General features: G+C 43.6%; 1 non-coding gene across 1 annotated transcript; it reads left to right on the top strand.

Moving 5' to 3' along the window:
- The first annotated feature begins 903 nt into the window (after positions 1–903).
- LOC143280708 (5S ribosomal RNA) lies at positions 904–1,022 on the top strand. The gene has a single exon (XR_013055056.1). It is a non-coding gene; the product is annotated as a 5S ribosomal RNA (ribosomal RNA).
- The last annotated feature ends 5,915 nt before the right edge of the window (positions 1,023–6,937 follow it).

Here is a 6,937-nt window from a genome sequence, read left to right as displayed (position 1 = left end):
ACAGTTCGTGAGAAGGGATCCAACAAAAATTCATCTTTGTACCACAAATGGTCAACAAATAAATTACCTGACGAATTCTTGTTGCTTCTGTGTGTGTGTGTGTGTGTGTGTGTGTGTGTGTGTGTGTGTGTGTGTGTGTGTGTGTGTGTGTAGGTGTGAGAGAGAGAGAGAGAGAAAGAGAGAGAGTGATGGAGGGGATAGGGGAGGGGTGGGGGGTACATGTGTGTATGAAAGAAGAAAAAAAAGACATTAAAGGCTAACTGAGACACACAAACATGAACTGTTTGACGTGTCTACAAAAGAAGAGCTGTTGATTCGTGTTGAATGTGGACCATCCCGATACTTCCCGGAGATCTCTTGATCAGTCCGATAGAAGACACTGCGAGATCCACACAGAGAGATATATATCTTCAGATTTCAACAACACACGTCTTCAAGATCCGTTTTTATTCTGCCTGAGGCGAATTAAAGAAGAAGCAAACAGGTCATTGACAGCGAGAAGAGAGAGAGAGAGAGAGAGAGAGAGAGATATGAAAAAAGCAGCAACAAAACAACTGAATGAAGCAATTTGGGATCCGAAAAGAGACAGACACAACAGAGATACAAAGAGAGATAGACAGATAGACAGTGAGAGAGAGAGAGAGAGAGAGGGAGGGAGGGAAATCAGCGGCAAAACAAGCGAATGAAGCAATTAGAGACCGAAAAGAGACAGACACAACAGGGGACGTGGAGGTGTTCACCAGGAGCGGTATCGGGAAGGGAGGTGACGGATGTACTGACTGAACGGACGTCACTCACAGCGGCGACAGACGCATGGAGGGGAGGATTCTGAGAGAATCTGATTGTTGTTTACTTCTTTCAAAACATCCTCTAGGAAAGGGGCAGTAGCCGTACTTTCTGCTTGCCAACGGCCATACCACGTTGAAAACGCCGGTTCTCGTCCGATCACCGAAGTTAAGCAACGTCGGGCCCGGTTAGTACTTGGATGGGTGACCGCCTGGGAACACCGGGTGCTGTTGGCAACCTTTCTCAAGGCCTGACTAAGCGCGTTGGGTTACGCTGCTGGTCGGGCAACTGCATGGCAGATGTGGTGTAGCGTATATGGATTTGTCTGAACGCAGTGACGCCTCCTTGAGCTACTGAAACTGAAACTCTGCTTGTCCGTTTTTCTTCTTTGTTTTTTGTTGTTGTTGTTTTGTTTTGTTTTGCATACGTAAGTGCATGCGTGTGTGTGTGTGTGTGTGTGTGTGTGTGTGTGTGTGTGTGTGTGTGTGTGTGTGTGTGTGTGTGTACGTACTTGTGAGCAAGCACACACAAATGCATGCTGCTCGTGTTGTAAATCAGTGTTCATTGTATGAGGACGGCTACAACGTGTTTGCTTTATTCGACACGGTAAACCGCCACATTGTTGCTGTTGTTATTTTCTCACCATGGGATTTGTTTTATTTGTCAGCTTAATCGACCGTTAAATGGAAATCGACCTGCCGTGTGTGTGTGTGTGTGTGTGTGTGTGTGTGTGTGTGTGTGTGTGTGTGTTGTGGGGGTGTGGTTTGTGGGTGAGAGAGACAGAGACAGAGACAGAGACGCACACTTGGAGAGAGAGAAATGGGCAAATACTGAGTCATAAAACTGCATGCGACGACACGTTTGAGCAAATGGAATCTTGTTTCCCTAGCATTTCAAAGCTTATTAATGATATCTAATCCCCATTTTCATGATCTATCATTCATATGGCCTGCACAAGTATAGAACATATTGTTGTGGTTTTTGTTTGTTTGTTTGTTTTTTGTTTTTTTTTGCACACAAAATGATCAGCCGAAACAGATTACACTAAAACAACGTTGATATAACATAATAAAACGAATGCATAAAAAGAAATCAAACAAAAACACAAATAAAATATGAAACGAGACAGTAAAATGAAACAGAGTAAACAAGCTAAAACAAATTAAACAGAGAACATTCTGAAAAAATGTTCCCCCCCCCCCCCCACCCACCAAACTGAGATGTGAAAAGAAGGAATTGCAAGGACACGACCAATCAATTTGCTAAAAGAAAAAAAATAATCTCTCTCTCTTTCTTTCTTTCTTCTTTTTCTCTTTCACCAAATGTCCCCCCCTCCTCTCTCTCTCTTTCTTGCTTCTTCTTCTTCTCTTTCTCTTTAACCAAATGCCTCTCTCTCTCTCTCTCTCTCTCTCTCGTCCCACCCCGTTAGTCAGGGAGCCTACGTGATACAGTGGACGAGCCCAAGAGAAACCTCAGTAATTTTGGCACTTTACCGTACGCTCTGAAATATATCAGACTCATTATATTTTCTTGCTTTCACGACAGAAAATCCACACTCAAAGACCTGGCTTCCTTTTGCTCGCTAACGACAGAAGAGCACCTGAAAACGAAATTTAAACGTGGATGGCAAATGAAAACCCGACTTGTAAACTCGTTTGCTTCACACAACGCAGGCAATGGCTGAAGACTCTCATGTGTGGGGTCGACAATAAAGTTTGGTGACCGATTTAAATGGTGGCACTGGTGATTACAATGCTTATGACTGGTTAAAATGGAGGCGACAAATCAAAATAGTAGTGATTGATGAAATAGTGACAGTGACAGTGACAGTGTGTGTGTGTGTGTGTGTGTGTGTGTGTGTGTGTTACTGACTGTGATGATAGCGACTGGCTGAAATGGCGATAACTGAATGACGTGGAGATGACTGACTGACATAACATGACTGGTTGAAGAGGTAGTGACTGACACTGACAGCAAGCTTAACAATGGTATGACACTCTTGAGAGGCAGCGACGGCTCCTTTGAAGAATAACTTAGCGCCCTTTACTTGGTTGTGAACATTTAGAACATTTAAACAAGGTGAGATCCTAATGTGCTGGAGAATAACTCCATGGAGTGGAGTGATGGCCTAGAGGTAACGCGTCCGCCTAGGAAGCGAGAGAATCTGAGCGCGCTGGTACAAATCACGGCTCAGCCGCCGATATTTTCTCCCCCACCACTAGTCCTTGAGTGGTGGTCTGGACGCCAGTCATTCGGGTGAGACGATAAACCGAGGTCCCGTGTGCAGCATGCGCTTAGCGCACGTAAAAGAACCCACGGCAACAAAAGGGTTGTTCATGGCAAAATTCTGTAGAAAAATCCACTACGATAGGAAAAACAAATAAAACTGCACGCAGGGAAAAAAAACAAAAAAATGGGTGGCGCTGTAGTGTAGCGATGCGCTCTCCCTGGGGAGAGCAGCCCGTGAATTTCACACAGAGAAATCTGTTGTGATAAAAAGAAATACAAATACAAATAAAGATTTAATAAACAGACCAGTAATCCGTTCACTCTATGTGAAAGCAGCTATGATTTCAGCAGCAGAGCCAACATGATATAAAGGCCAAAATGCATTAGTAGCTAAAGGAAAGAAAAGAAAACAACAACGTCAAAAACAAAACATATAATATACGACCTTGCCTGTCACGAGCATCGTCAACATAAGGGGGGGGGAAAACCCCACAAAACAAACTATATTACTGCTTATTCATCCTGTCAAGGGCTTTGCTTTCTCTTTGTCTTTTTGTTTATCACGGCATCAGACAGGGAAATCTAAACAGCCACTGTCTCTTAAAAAAAAGACCAGTAGTAAATTTACACACAAGGATTCAGTTTTTTGTTTGTTTCCTCGTTGTATAAACAGTGGGCGTGCCGGCGCGTGAAGGCGACCATTAGGTGGCTTGTTTCTCGTGACGAGGATGCAGGCACCCCGCAAGGAAACCCTCGCTCTTTCCTCTGCCATGTAAATGAAGCCAGCCACCCCCGAACCTTCCCCCCCCCCCCATCCCCGTCCCCCCACCATCACCATCATGCATGATGGCTCCCAGGTCCTTATTAGACACCTGTCATTTGAGCTTAATGGTTTCCATCAGCTCGCTGAATACAGACGTGGTTTGTGAAGAGATGTGACTAGATAGGTGAACGAGGACTCCGTTTACCAGGAAGTTGATAACAATAAGAATAAAAATGGTAATAAATCGTGACAGTCGTACGGTGTTTTTCTTTTCTTCTCTCGTGACCAGCATATTCCAACATAGGGTGGTGGTGGTGGTGGTGGTTGTTGCTTGAAGTCTTTTCAAAAGGACGATGCAAGAGGAGAGGTTGGGTGGCGGTGGTCAGTCGTGATGCTGAGATCATCATTATATCGAAAATCTCAAATTCGGATAATTTCGGGACCACGCTTTGGTTTGAAGTATTTCTCATCTTAATATCAATGGCATTTACGACAAAAATGACGACTCCAGAGAATCGGCACGAGAAACAGAGAGGACGAAGGTGTTAAAAAAAAGAAGATAGCACTTTGATGTGAACTGAAAACGATGGCGTAAAAACAACAACAACTAAACGGCAAACAATAAAGTAACACACACACACACACACACACACACACACACACACACACACACACACACACACACACACACACAGAGTACGGTAAGATCAATGACGCTGAAATAAGGTACAAGGTGTTCACATGTAAGCCCCGCGGCTCTCAAGAAAAAAATGTAAATAACAATAAAAACGTAAATAATGAATGAAAAAAATAGATAGAAGCATAATATATTACGTGTAAACTTAAACAGAAGAAGACAACAACAAAACAACAACAACAACAAAAGAAGGAAAAAAACGAAGAGAGAAAAAAAAAAGAAAATACGACCAAAACAAAAAAATAAAAGCAAGATCTTATAAATATAAAGTTATTCTCAAATAAGGAGAGAGGAGTTGTCTGAATGTGCTTGTTTACCTCCACTAACATCTTATACTATTTGTATTTGTATTTCTTTTTATCACGGCAGATTTCTCTGTGTGAAATTCGGGCTGCTCTCCCCAGGGAGAGCGCGTCGCTATACTACAGCGCCACCTTTTTTTTCCTTTTTTTTTTCCCTGCGTGCGGTTTTATTTGTTTTTCCTATCTAAGTGGATTTTTCTATAGAATTTTGCCAGGAACAACACCTTTTGTTGCCGTGGGTTGTTTTACGTGCGCTTAGTGCATGCTGCATTCGGGACGTTGGTTTATCGTCTCATCCGAATGACTAGCGTCCAGACCACCACTCAAGGTCTAGTGGAGGGGGACAAAATATCGGCGGCTGAGCCGTGATTCGAACCAGCGCGCTCAGATTCTCTCGCTTCCTAAGCGGACGCTTTACCTCTAGGCCATCACTCCACATCACTTTACTATCCGGTGTAAAGCTCAAAACATGCAAAACTAACGAAACAAAATGAGCGACAGACAACACAAGACAAGAAACTGAGAAAAGAAAGAAAATTCCACAGGCCTCAGAACCCAAGAAAGAAAGGAACAATGCCAATGGAATATGAAAGAAAACTAAATCACGAACAAGCCAAGTATGCAAGAATGTAACATTTCCAAAATGATATTTATATTAAGCTGTTGTTTCCTCAGCTGATTTCCAAAATGGTGATTATATTAAGCTGTTTTCTCAGCTGACACAATTCAAACCTATTCTTACATAATCTTTGAAACTGGTTTGTGTTTTCATTGAAAGAAAAAGAGATAATTACATTCCAAGGTTCCTTGTTTCATGCATGTTGTCACATTCCGTCAGTCGCACTGGGGACTGCACACGTCTGTAGTTTAGGCATTTGTCCATACAAAGGACAAGCACAACACAAACGTTCTTCATCTTGAATCACTCCGCACACGCTGCAAAGTTTATCCTGTTCGCTATTTCAGAATGATTGGAATGCAGCTTCTTTCAAAAATCAATTGCCCCAAGCGTTATTTTACAATGAAGTCTACAAAATCAAAATACCTTTCCCTCTCAAAAAGTAGATTTATACATGTTTTATAGGAACTTCACATATCTTTCTACAGTACAAAGTTTTTCCCATTCATGAAGGTATCTGCCAGACGTTGTTTTAATCAAACAATGAAATAAAACAATCCACACAACCAACCCCTTGATGCGGGCAGACGTATCCAAACCCCAGGCCAAACAGTACATCTTTTCACGCGGGAGAGGCGTCTGTTTGAAAGAACGAAGGAGACACCTAATGAACGAAAGAACAAATGTACGAACCAGTAAAAAAAAAAATGTATAAAAAAACCCAGACGAACGAACAAGAACGATCGAATAGAAAAATACCCGGTTTTTTGGTTTTCCAGTTGTGAATGAGAGAGACACTCCCCCTCAACAAGGCCGGGCGACGATATACCCCCCTCCCCCGCCCCACCCCCTCCCTCCCAAGAACGTGAAGGCAGCGCGACGCCCTTATCCCACAGACACATACAACTTAACAGCTATAGGTCCCTTGCAAGGACCCTATAGCCTGTCGGCGACCCCCGTCAACCGGCTACCCGTTAAAGCCCATTAACTACCCACTGTCAATCACCCCCCCGTTCTATGCACCCTGACTTTAAACCGCCCTCGGTGGGGTGACCCCGACTAAAGGGGCCACACAATGCAAGAACACACAAGAGGTCATGAATTCTAAGAGAAGAGTTCAGCAGCTCTCTCTCCCTTTCCCCTTCCCTTGTAGTCCTTTCGTGAACAAGCGTAGCGTTCGCATGTTCTTCCAAGCGAGCGGAGAGCCCTTTTTAGGGGATGGAAGGTAGGGGCTGTTGATCGTTCTGATCATCATTCTTCACACCCACCCGTCTCTCTCTCTCTCTCTCTGGGGGTCTCTGTCTCTCTCTCTCTCCCCCTCTCTCTCTAGTTCTCTGACCCCACTCTCTCTCTCCATTTTCCCTTTTCTCTCTCTCCTCTTTCACCCGCTTGCTCTTTATCTTCTTTACGTTTGAATAAATTAGGTGTTAGTTATTTCCTGTCTGTGTGTCTCTGTCTCCGCTCTTTCTCTTACACGTGGTCCCTTACCCCGCACTCTCTCTCTCTCTCTCTCTCTCTGTATACATACAAGTCGTGTAGTT

The sequence above is a fragment of the Babylonia areolata genome, chromosome 3, assembly GCF_041734735.1.
Source record: "Babylonia areolata isolate BAREFJ2019XMU chromosome 3, ASM4173473v1, whole genome shotgun sequence".
NCBI lineage: Eukaryota > Metazoa > Mollusca > Gastropoda > Neogastropoda > Buccinidae > Babylonia > Babylonia areolata.
The sequence above is the reverse complement of the archived record's forward strand: the minus strand, read 5'-3'. Positions and strand labels throughout refer to the sequence as shown.